The sequence below is a fragment of the Corythoichthys intestinalis genome, chromosome 4, assembly GCF_030265065.1.
Source record: "Corythoichthys intestinalis isolate RoL2023-P3 chromosome 4, ASM3026506v1, whole genome shotgun sequence".
Classification (NCBI taxonomy): Eukaryota; Metazoa; Chordata; class Actinopteri; order Syngnathiformes; family Syngnathidae; genus Corythoichthys; species Corythoichthys intestinalis.
The window spans coordinates 28,223,987-28,236,805 of NC_080398.1; the positions used below are offsets into that span (position 1 = coordinate 28,223,987).

At 37.1% G+C, this 12,819-nt stretch overlaps 1 protein-coding gene across 2 annotated transcripts in view; it reads left to right on the forward strand.

The window, feature by feature from the left end:
- The first annotated feature begins 8,191 nt into the window (after positions 1 to 8,191).
- Positions 8,192 to 12,819, forward strand: part of cacng6b (calcium channel, voltage-dependent, gamma subunit 6b) — a 44,974-nt gene continuing 40,346 nt past the window's right edge. The window contains exon 1 of one of the 2 annotated variants that reach the window (XM_057833169.1): positions 8,192 to 8,278. The gene's annotated coding sequence lies outside the window, so the exon portion shown is untranslated. Of the gene's footprint in view, positions 8,390 to 12,819 lie in introns of both variants that reach the window. The other variant, XM_057833170.1, reaches the window with a different exon arrangement.

Below are 12,819 nucleotides of genomic sequence, written 5' to 3' on the forward strand. Positions count from 1 at the left end.
TTCGCAGTCGGTCGCAGTTAGTCAACACATGCAGCGATTCAACGCCGGATTTAGGTTGAAAAAGTATGAAAGCTGTACCGCATACAAACAGGATTGTGTCAGAAGCAGGGGTGAAAGTGGCTAGAATTTCTTGCCGGAACTCCCCGACGTGAAGGTCGCCACGGAGCCAGAAATTTTATATATTTATTTTTCATTCAAAATTGTATATTTTCAATGATATGCAAAATAAAAGTTAGCAAAAACAATAACTCCAACCTCTATCTTCTAATTTTTATTTTCCCTCATTTCCTCACTTACTAAATGCCAAATCTCAATTTTAACTACTTAAGATAGATTGTATATTAAAATTAAAGTTAATGTCAACATTTTCTTTTTCAATAATAAAGATATAAGTAACATACATTCAGAAAAATAAGTACAAATGACTTATATTATGCAGAGTGAAATGGAATATATTTTGAAGATCGCGCAAACAATGACTTTTTCAAACCATAAGGAATTGAAAAAGTAGCCTAACATAAATTAACAAATATAAGTCAGAAGTTCACATTGACAGCTAAGATGTTCTGAACCTCCCCATCAGAGCAAATAAAACTAAACATGATAAGCCTCTTCAACTCTTTCGTTGCTCTTAAAGATGGATCCATTTTATGTTTTGCCCTTTTTTGTTGCATCAATTCAACAACCTTATTTTTTTTCTTGCTGTTCCAGAAAACATGCACATGTGAACCAATCAGAGCTAACTATCTCTGCTGATCACATATCAGTATGTCACCCAATTGAACGGATAAATGAGTCCAGGTGTTTTGCTTGCTGCGTGCATTTGCACATTGATGTGACTCATAATCGTCAGACTCTGATAACTGCAGCAGCTGTGGAAACCATACCGTCCGTGGAATAAAATAAATGATAAATATCGATGCAAACATTACGCTACACAAGCAACTTCATTATGCTTGTTATCACTTGTGTGTGTAAATCTGTTGTTGGTAGATTGTTTTCTTCTTGGAGATGAAATGTATGTGTGGCACCTTAGCATTATCATTATTTTTTTTTTTTACATAGCGTTTTGACAGTTGCTGTCATATTTTCTGAATCAAAGCACCGTGTACTGGAACAGCATTCCGGCCCTGAATCTTATACCGGAACAGCATTCCGGCCCTGACTCTTTTACCAGAACTGCGTTCTGGCCCTGAATCTTATACCGGAACTGCGTTCCTGACCGTTCTGGCCCACTTTCACCCCAGGTCAGGAGTGATTTGTTTGAGGACTCAAGGTTATAATTCTTCATCATTCTTCGAAATATTTACGTAAAATAAATACTAACTGCTCGTTTTTTTTTTTTTTTTTCTCTTTCAACCAAGAATCGAGACTGTTTTACGTCCATATCTATAAAGAATTCAGGGATTAAAGCATTTATTCATAATAATTTTCACCAGAAAAGCTCTGTTTACATATGGCGGCCGCCGCATTGACTAACAGACTTGCATCGTACTTCGACATATTTACATAAAATAAATTCTAACTGCAGGTTTTTTTTTTTTTTTGCTTTTAACCAAGAATCGAGACTGTTTTGCGTCCATATCTATGAAGAGTTCAGGGGGGATTTAAACATTTATTTACCAAAATGTTTACTGGAAAAGCTCTGTTTACATATGGCGGCCGCCACATTGACTAACAGACTAGCATCATACGTTGACGTATTTACATAGATGCTAACTGCACATTTTTTTTTGCTTTTAACGTAGAATCGAGACTGTTTTGCGTCCATATCTATGAAGAATTCAGGGATTTAAGCATTTATTTACAAAAACTTTCACCGGAAAAGCTCTGTTTACATGTGGCGGCCGCCACATTGACTAACAGACTAGCATTACACTTCGGCGTATTTATGTAAAATCAATTCTAACTGCAGGGTTTTTTTTTTTTTGCTTTTCACAAAGAATCGAGACTGTTTTGCGTCCATATCTATTAAGAGTTCAGGGATTTAAGCATTTGTTTACAAGAATTTTCACCGGAATAGCTGTTTACATTTGGCGGCCGCTACATTGACTAACAGACTAGCATCGTACTTCGACATATTTACGTAAAATAAATGCTAACTGCACGGTTTTTTGTTTTGTTTTTTGCTTTTAACCAATAATCGAGACTGTTTTGCGTCCATATCTATAAAAAAAATTCAGGGATTTAACTATTTATTCACAAGAATTTTCAATTGTCAATATCATTATGAAGTCTATGATCTAACATTAAAAAAGTGACCCAAAATGAAAGGGAACGGACCTTTTAATGACCCAAAATTAATAGCATTGTGACATTTCGGTTTCTACTTAATGAAAAACAGACATATTTAACTCTTTGATTTCCATTGATGGCGAAAGGCATCTATTTGAAATGGCAGTGAACTAACGAGTGGATATTCACTGCCACCGATCTTGTTCAAATGGATTGGACGTCCACTAGTGATAAACTCATTTCAATTGACAACAAAAGAATGAAAAGAGCCGCATGATTGGACGTCTCTCAACTTCAATGGCAGAGAAAGGGTTAACGGGAACGAAAGGAGCCGCCTTAAACAGCCTCCCACAGTGGCCACTAGAAACTGCGACCGTCTACGAAATAAACAACACTCTTAACATAAGTCGAGATCCTACAGTTAAATTCTACAAATGAGTTCAAAACAACTAAAATCTAAATTTGGACTGTATATTGTAAACAACTTGAATCCGTGATGTAGCAGGGGACCACTTTAAACATTCTTAATCATTCCCTCACCTCACTATCCTGCAGTAAAACGAGCCGCATAAGCGCACACCCCTTCACGCTCACTTAATGTCATTAACAGGTGGCTTTCCAAAATAGACACACACAACCATGGCGAGTGCATGACAGACACAGACATGTTTTCAATAACGTTGGCGCGGCTGACTTCATGCGTGTGTCGACGTGTACGCGGACGACATAAGCCTGTGGCACTTCAGCTTACTACTTCCTAACATTACCGGTTGGTATACGGTCGCCAAATGCATGCACATAAACGGAAATTTAATACAGAAAGATGTCAGCCAACCAGGCTGCAACCCCTTCCATGGTTGCCAGATCGGACAGACCTGTCACAAGGAAATGATTCGAAACTAACCAGAATAAGCAACAACAACCAAAAAACATACAGTACATCCAGTGGCGGAACAAATATGAACAGGGCCCGGGTGTGTTGAACATATACGGGACCCTCCAAGTGGATCGTCCAATGGGTGGTGCTAGTGGGCAATTATTCGCGGGCCCCTCAAGACGATCGTTTAGTATATGTGTGTTTGTGTGGTGCAAGGGGAAATTCTTTTGCGGGCCCTTCTAGGCAATCGGTCAAGCGGGTGGGGCTGTCAGAGATATTTTAAAGTGCCACTCCTGGTGGACAGGGAGCATTGTCATCCACAAAATGCAAGCCACCTTTTTATTAAACCGTGTGCCATGATCCCAGTAGTTGACATACCGTATTTTTCGGACTACAAGTCGCTCCTGAGTATAAGTCGATCCAGCCATAAAATGCCCAACGAAGAGAAAAAAAAACATATACAAGTCGCACCGGAGTATAAGTCGATTTTTGGGGGGCAATTTACTTGATAAAATCCAACACATAGAACAGACATGTCATCTTGAAAGGCAATTTAATATAAAAATACAATAGAGAACAACATGCTAAATAAATGTACAGTGTACAGTGTATGAACAACGAAATGTTTATATACTGTCCTACGTTAAGGCTCGGTCGTGGCTATACAGCGAACTCCCAAAAGACAATGCTCGACGTCCGTACAATTTGCTGAATCAATTTGGTCCTCGATAGAAAACAGGTTCGCATCAACGTAAATAAATGATAATTAGGTACTATTAGTAATAAGTAACAGGTTACATTGCGTTCGCTATCATTAGCACATCGTTCAAACAACCACACAACTGGCTCTAAGTGTCCGATCGCGGGTGGAAAACACACAACAACAACAGAAAAGATGATACACGCAGGCGTTGCCTCTGTAGAGTTGATTTAAAAGCATAAACAATGAAAGTAGGTTCGCAGCCGTCTATTCTCTCTAGCTAACTCGCCCACTCAACTCACTCAGAGCTACGTAGCTGTCCGTCTTCTTCTGGCGTGTCACGTAAACAAGCGCGAGTGCGCCCTCACGTGGGCGTGAAAGCGCCACAAACTAAATGCAGCCATTTCAAGATAAAAAAGTCAATAATACAATTGAACATACACAGCCAAAGGCAGAACACGAACGTGGCCATAGCTATAAAGAGTTATTTAGATAACTATAGCATAAGAACATGCTAACAACTTTACAAAACCATCAGTGTCACTGCAAAACACCAAAATAACATGTGAAATTATATCATAATGTGTTAATAATTCCACACATAAGTCGCTCCTGAGTATAAGTCGCACCCCCAGCCAAAATATGAAAAAAAACGCGACTTATAGTCCGAAAAACACGGTAATACAAAAACGCGTAGATTACTCACTTCCTCGTCTGTCCAATAGTCCCTCGATTGTCGGATTTGTTTTACCCATTCTTTGCGGTGAACAGGATCTTTTTGAAACCAGAAAAGGCTCACACCACTCTCCATAGTGTAGCAACAAAAGCCTGTAGCACATTGGGCAGGCGTGATGCGAAAAATAAACGAATTAATCCGCAAAATCGGCTGAATACGTCGTCATTCTGCATACAATAGTATGGCTGTATAGTGGAGATGTTCACATTCATTGATTTCACATTCGCCTTCTTCCTCAACCCGAGACTCTAGCCTGAAGTAACTAATTTTCATAGTGCGGGATTCAAAAAGTTGAAAAAATATATCATTTGCTGCCACACACATCCAAGCGGTCCATTTCATTCAGGAGCATAAAATACCGCGTGTTATATGAAATAAACATGCTTTCTTATTTCACTTGCACTCTAAAACACTATACAGGTAGTTACGACGTACTCGACTTATGTGATTTTGACTTTACAGTCCGCATTTTGTCTCCAGTCGTTTTTGTTGTTGTGTAAACAGTATCTTATTGTACCTCATAGTATCTTATTTTTACTTTATTAATATGATATATTCAGTTTGAACGGGAAGTTTTTTAGCTAGACAGACAGCAAAGAAGGAAATTGGTGTTTGAAGCTTTTTACTTCACTTTTGACAATTTGTAAAAACACATATGCGCACTTATGTTGTAAACGACACTCATTTTAACAACAAAACACTTGACACAAAACAATTGGTGTTCAAACGTCCATCTAGTCTGATCTATATGTAAATTTAGTAGGTAATATTAGCTTAATTTGCCTAACAAAAGTCCCTTAGCTTAAATGTTATTAATGCAGATCTCCCGCACACCCCCATACTGGATGTAACCCCAGACCATGATTTTGCCACCACCAAACTTCTCTGTTTTCTTAGTGAATCTCGGATCCATGCGGGCTCCAGTAGGTCTCCTGCAATGTTTGCGGCGACTGTGGTGTAATTCAATGGAAGATTCATCTGAAAAACCCACCTTTTGCCACTTTTCCAGCGTCCATCCTTTTGACAGGCTGTGGGCCTTGGCAAATGCCACAGTTTTTTAATTTTCTGCACCCTGAGAGATCTGCAGGGTGGAAGGCAACAGAATTAGTCTGAAATATCAACAAATCTTAGCTGCCTCTTACATTCCTAACCATAAAAAGGGACAAATTCTGCAGCAGGATGGTGCTCCATGGTGCTTCAATCTCTACCTCAAAGTTCCTCAAGGCAAAGAAGATCAAGATCCTCCAGGACTGGCCAGCCCAGTAGCCAGACATGAACATCATTGAACATGTCTGGGGTAGGATGAAAGAGGAAGCATGGAAGACAAAACCAAAGAATGTTGATGAACTCTGGGAGGCATGCAAAACTGCTTTCTTTGATGTTCCTATTGACTTCATCAACAAATTGTATGAATCATTGCCGAACATGGATGCAGTCCTTCAAGCCCATGGTAGTCATACAAAATATTAAATTTCGATCTCACAGCACCACTACTTAATTCGCTAATGTTATGTAACATATTTTTGTATTTGAAGTACATTTCTTGTTCAATTTTCACACTACTTTCTGTAGGCACAGGGCCGGCCCAGTCTATACGCAGACTATGGAGCTGCTTAGGGCCCCTGACAACTAGGGGGCCCCCAATCTGGCAATTGTTTAATTTATATTCTATTTTGTTTACTACAGTTTGCATTATTTGACTTTTGATACTTGATTACAAGCCTAAAAAAAAAAAGTTCTTCCTTAACTTCTTTCTTTCCTCTTTTAGACAAAGGTTTGGCGCTATACTGTAAGAACTGACAATCATTTGGTGTGAGAAGTTTGAAGTATGCAGTGCAACAAAATCTGATTAATATACAAAATATGGACGTATGGCTTGGATTGCATGTATGAGTTTCACTGTACACTGTGACGAAATGGTGGGCCAAAAATATGGGCCCCTTTGCATTATTTTGCTTAGGGCCCCCCAAATGGCCTGTGTAGGCAACAAAACTTTTGCCAAAATTTGACCTTTATGTCTTCATTAAATTACAAATCTTTTTTCAGCGAAACAAATATATTTTTGTACATTCAGCATCATTTGGGAGGGTCTTAGCTTTCATATGAGCCTTTTCTGAAACCAATTGAAATATTAAAAGTAGGGCTGTCAAAATTATCGCGTTAACGGGCGGTAATTAATTTTTTAAATTAATCACGTTAAAATATTTGACGCAATTAATGCACATGCCCCGCTCAGATTAAAATGACATCAGTGTAATGTCCGCTTGTTACTTGTTACCTGTTTTTTTGTTGTTGTGCGCCCTCTGCTGGCACTTGAGTCCAAATGATTTTATGGGTTTGGGGAGTGAGCATGGTGTAATGACATCAACAATGGCGAGCTACTAGTTTATTTTTTGATTGAAAATTTTACAAATTTTAATAAAACGAAAACATTAAGAGGGGTTTTGATACAAAATTTCTATAACTTGAACTAACGTTTATCTTTTAAGAACTACAAGTTTTTCTATCAATGGATCGCTTTAAGAGAATGTTAATAATGTTAATGGCATCTTGTTGATTTGTTATAATAAACAAATACAGTACTTATGTACCGTATGTTGAATGAATATATCAGTCTTGTGTCTTATCTTTTCATTCCAACAATGATTTACAGAAAAATATGGCATATTTTATAGATGGTTTAAATTGCGATTAATTACGATTAATTAATTTTTAAGCTGTAATTAACTCGATTAAAAATTTTATTTGGTTTGACAGCCCTAATTAAAAGATTATTAGCAATTGTTTCTTTTGTCAGGGACTGTATTTACAATTTTCATAGCAAATCGCTCCCACGTGGCTTCACAAACTTTAGCTCTAACCTTAGTTACAAATGCATACACAAACATATAATAGTTGAAACAACTTACAGAGTTATGTGGAGCAAACCAGAACGCAGCTGTGCTTTATCCATGTCAGACGAGTCTGCGAGGCGATAGTCAAGCCAGACCCAACGCTGCCACCAGAGGGCAGTGTATCTTCCATCATTAAACAAAATACTTTTGGACTTTTAGGAAAATTAGTTTTAGAGTCTGGGGTACTGAAAGGGTTGATTCCGACTTATGTGGGAAATTCGGGTTATGTCGCCAACGTAGGAATGAAACTCATTTGTAACCCAGGGACTACCTGGTTTTGTTTTGTGTTTTGTGGTGCGGTCGCCCTCCCAGCACCCCCCTAAGTTCCGCCCCTGACTACATCTAACACAATTTAATTCTATATCTCATATTTAAAATGTTTTTTTTTTTTTTTTTGTCCAGTTCGACTGTCCACTTACAAATCAGACATGACATGCAGTTCACAGCTCACACGTGGGATCTTAAAATGCCTGTTCAGTTCATCAGAGTGAAGATGCTGCTGTAAGCAATCAACATATCTGAACTTCATGATGTAGATATACAAGTTTAACTGTTAACATAAATCAAAATGGTTCTATCCGAAACCAATTTTTTTCAAAGAAGCCCATATCTAACCAATCCGTATAATGTATTTCTCTCCCACCCCGAGTCTTTGAAAATAGCCCGGTCAGTCTGGCAACACTGACCCCCCTCCCCTGTTTTACTTACTTTCCATTCGGGTTATTTACTCCCTGCTCCTCCTTCTATGTCTGTGGCTCTTTCTCTTTCACTACCCCATGAGCACTCTCTAGTTTAACTTTCTAGCGACGTCTCTTCAACTCAACACCCAACCACAGGTCAGAATTTTTTTTTCTTTAATTTGTTGATTTCATACAGTTGGAAATTTCCCATAGGAACAAACAAGAATGATTAGGAGTGCTCAAATTTGAAGTACGAGCAAAGTTTGGGTAAGTAAAAATTAGGGGGAGAAGTACAAGTCCTGTTATGAACTGTCATGTGTGCAAAGAGCTATTCTATTTTGCATGCATGTCTGCAAAAGCATTGGTATTTAAGATTCAGTCTGATACAATTTCATTCAAATGACCCTAAATTCTTACTTAATACTCTTAATATATTAGATGATAAATAATCGATCCAAACAAACAACAATAGAAAAATAATGTTTAAAAGGGTAAACTATATGAAAAGGAAAATCTCAACCACTCCTGCGATTTCTGCATCGCGACCCTTGTTATATCACCATGTTTCACCCATAAAATCCCAAAAATATCCAGCTGTGGCCATTCACAGCTGTGTCTTGACACTCGGTGATACATGCTACGTGGAGTTTTTGGATCGAAACAACGTAAGTACGCGATAATATCGTGAAAATCGTGACGTCTTTAATTCCGCTCTCGCCTCCAGTTAGGGTTTTGCTGTTTTAAAAAAAAAAGTTTTTTTTTTTTTAAAATGCCCTCCTGTTCAAAATGTTTCTTCCCTCAGAAAATTGAGATTTTAAGCTTTCCAACGTCCGATGTATCACACGTGCATATCGGACAATTTTGAAATTTGGCCAAATTGGGGGTCTCCGAGTGGAACAAGTCACCTTAGTGTTTTCCGCCTTATACAACTTATTATGTAACCAACATAGTACTTTATGGTTCAAGTGTTCATTTGTCTTATGTAAAGTTGCAGGTCAAACTTGATCCTTTCTGACATGTTAGATTATTTTTTTTCTAAATATTTACATATGTAATGGATATTGTATATGTGTGTCAATATATATAAAATCTATGCAATGTAATTAATGCTGACCCTCTAGAAAACTTTCTTTGCATACAAAGTAACATTTTCAAAATGCTCTCAAATGAAGAAAAATCAATCATAATAATAAAATACAATACATAAAATGATATCAATGTAAATAAAGTTAAAAATTTGTAACTATATCACAAAAAACAACTACAGCTCTAATAGAGTGCCGCAAATAATAAAATTAAACATCACATATAAAACAACAAATATTTTTGTCATTATACATAATAAATTGAAAATGTTATTTTTAGGGCTGTCAAAATTAACACGTTAACGAGCGGTAATTATTTTTTAAATTAATCCCGTTAAAATATTTGACGCAATTAACGCACAAATGCCCCGCTCAAACATATTAAAAGGACAGCAAAGTAAAACGTGTACTTGTTGTGTTTTTCGGAGTTTTGCCGCCCTCTGCTGGCGCTTGGGTGCGACTGATTTTATAGGCTTCAGCATCCATGAGTATTGTGTATGTAATTATTGACATCAACAATGGCAGGCTACTAGTTTATTTTTTGATTGAAAATTTTACAAATTTTATTAAAACGAAAACATGAAGAGGGGTTTTAGTATAAAATTTCTATAACTTGTACTAGTTATTATCTTTTATTTATTTTCTATAAATTTTTATAAATATATATTTTATTTATTTATATATTGATATATTTTATTTATCATTTTTATTTATCTTTTAAGACCTACAAGTCTTTCTTTCCATGGATAAACAAATACAGTACTTATGTACCGTATGTTGAATGTATATATCCATCTCGGTCTTACTTTCCATTCCAACAATAATTTACAGAAAAATATGGCATATTTTATAGATGGTTTGAATTGCGATTAATTGTGATTAATTACGATTAATTAATTTTTGAGCTGTAATTTACTCGATTAAAAATTTTAATCGTTTGACACCCCTAGTTATTTTGTATTCTATAATCCACTTGTTTTTTCTGTGTTTTAGACCTGTAACTATATTATCATGTTGATGGTGATAAATATTGTGAATTAATTTTGCAATGGACTATCAATCAGTAATATTACAACTCGGCATAACTCATTATATCGTGAGGTAACGTTCATTCATTCGCTGCAAACCCTACTTCGAATGGATTGGACATCTATCACTGTCAATGGCAGCCAATGAGTGAATTGCCATAAAAATAAACTTTTCATGAAATTCCAGTTTTTGGAAATAGTCGGTAGATATACAAAGATGCTTCACAAGACGCAAAGCTTTATTTTTGTATAGCATTGGTCATTTTTTGTTGTTGTTGAACTATTTATTTATACGTTAAAGACCAGCAAAAAAATTAATAAATAGAAACAATACTACTATAAGTAACTAGTCACTAATACTAAGTACATTTTAATATTACTACGCCCTCCCTCTTGTGCTGTGTTGAATCTAATAATGTGACTTATCCGATTCCATCTATGTTATTATTTCAACTTAGTTGTGGCCAGTATGATTAATTAACAGCATAATCCAGCATTAAAATCAACAGGTGGTTTCATGCAGCGCAATACCTTTATAAAACCTTTGAGACCACTGGCCCAAAGCTCGGAATTAAGTGAACTACAAACTTGTTGGGGGGGCTTCTGTCCTGTTTGTCCACTGTGTGACCCATCAGACCCCCCATATGGGTCAATTAGTGCGGTTTGCACTCTAGTGCAGGCGTGAATTATCACCTGCCTCACACCCATCGTGGGTCAGCTGCCACCTTGTTGAAATGCTCCCACGGGTACTCCAGCATATTTAGGGGGCGAGCGGAAAATGCTTTATATGCCTGGCTCCCGCACACACCTGATTCCTGGTATCTGCCATGACGTGATGCTGGATGTAGGGTATTTGTGGCATCGTGTTATCCCCCTCAGATCAGACAGGATCTAAATTCAAGCCCGACACAGTGGGGCGACTCCACAGAGCTCTGTGGCGGGACAATAAAAGATGGGTGGTCTAGTATGGCACTCACCTTGACCCCCACTTAAATTTACGCAATGAAATTCATACAAATCTAGAAATTAGCATTGTTTAAATGCAGGAAATGGCGCATCGTCTAGAGCAGACATGTCCAAAGTCCGGCCCGGGGGCCAAATGCGGCCCGTGGTCAAATTTCATCCAGCCCCCAGCCTCTGTCCTAAAATCAATAACGTCTGGCCCGCACACAGACTTAATAAATTGGTCACCAGTACTGCTACCAGCATATCAAGTAGCTTACACTCTAAATGTTGCTCCTCATTTACCCACTAAAAGGCAGCAGCACTCTAAGCAACATTACCACATGTGACCCTTTACTCCCAATTTTCTAAAATGACGACATTCAACAACAAAAAAAAAGTTGACTGTGACGGCCGACGCTTCAAGGATAGGTGGAAATTTGACTATTTCTTCACGAAAATATGCAACAACTGTGTCCGCCTTATTTGCAAAGAGATAGTCACTGTTTTTAAAGAGTTTAATGTGAGGCGATATTACCAAACAAGACACGCTGACATGTACGACAAGATTACAGGGAAGATACATTGTGAGAAATTGAAGCAACTTGAAGCTAGTTTATTTCACAGTAGTATTTCGCAAGAGCCCGAGAGTCGAAAGAGAACGCCACAAATGCTAGTTGTGAGATTGTTGAAATTATTGATTAAAAAACATAATAAAGCAAATGTGACGCACAGAATGGCTTGCTAAAATTTGTTTAAACATATTGTTCTTAGGGCTGTCAAACGAGTAAAATTTTTAATCGAGTCAATCACAGTTTAAAAATTAATCCGAATTAATCACAATTCAAACCATCTATAAAACATGCCATATTTTTCTGTAAATTATTGTTGGAATGGAAAGATAAGACACAAGACTGATACATACATTCAACATACTGTACATAAGTACTGTATTTGTTTATTATAACAATAAATCAAGATGGCATTAACATTATTAACATTTTGTTAAAGCGATCCATGGATAGAAAGACTTGTAGTTCTTAAAAGATAAATGTTAGTACAAGTTATAGAAATTTTATATTAAAACCCCTCTTAATGTTTTCATTTTAATAAAGTTTGTAAAATTTTCAATCAAAAAATAAACTAGTAGCTCGCCATTGTTGATGTCAATAATAATTACCGTATGGTGCTGTAGCCTGAAACCCATAAAATCAGTCGCACCCAAGCGCAAGCAGAGGGTGGAAAAACACCAAAAAACACAATTAAAAATGGAAATGACACTTTGCTGTCATTTTAATCTGTTTGAGCGGGGCATGTGCGTTAAATGCGTCAAATATTTTAACGTGATTAATTTTAAAAAATTAATTACCGCCCATTAACGCAATAAATTTGACAGCACTAATTGTTCCACGTAAAACACGTCAGCCAAGGTCAGCCCCCCAAATTTTTACGACACCAAATCTGGCCCCTTCTGCAAAAAGTTTGGACACCCCTGGTCTTGAGTTTTTTGCACACTCTGTTCAGATTCTGGTTTCTTACTACAGCTGATGATCATATTCCCAAATTTCTAACCAAATTTGACCCTTGTAACGATGGATTTTTTTTTGTTAGTTCCTGAAGTAACACAAAGCAATAAATAGAT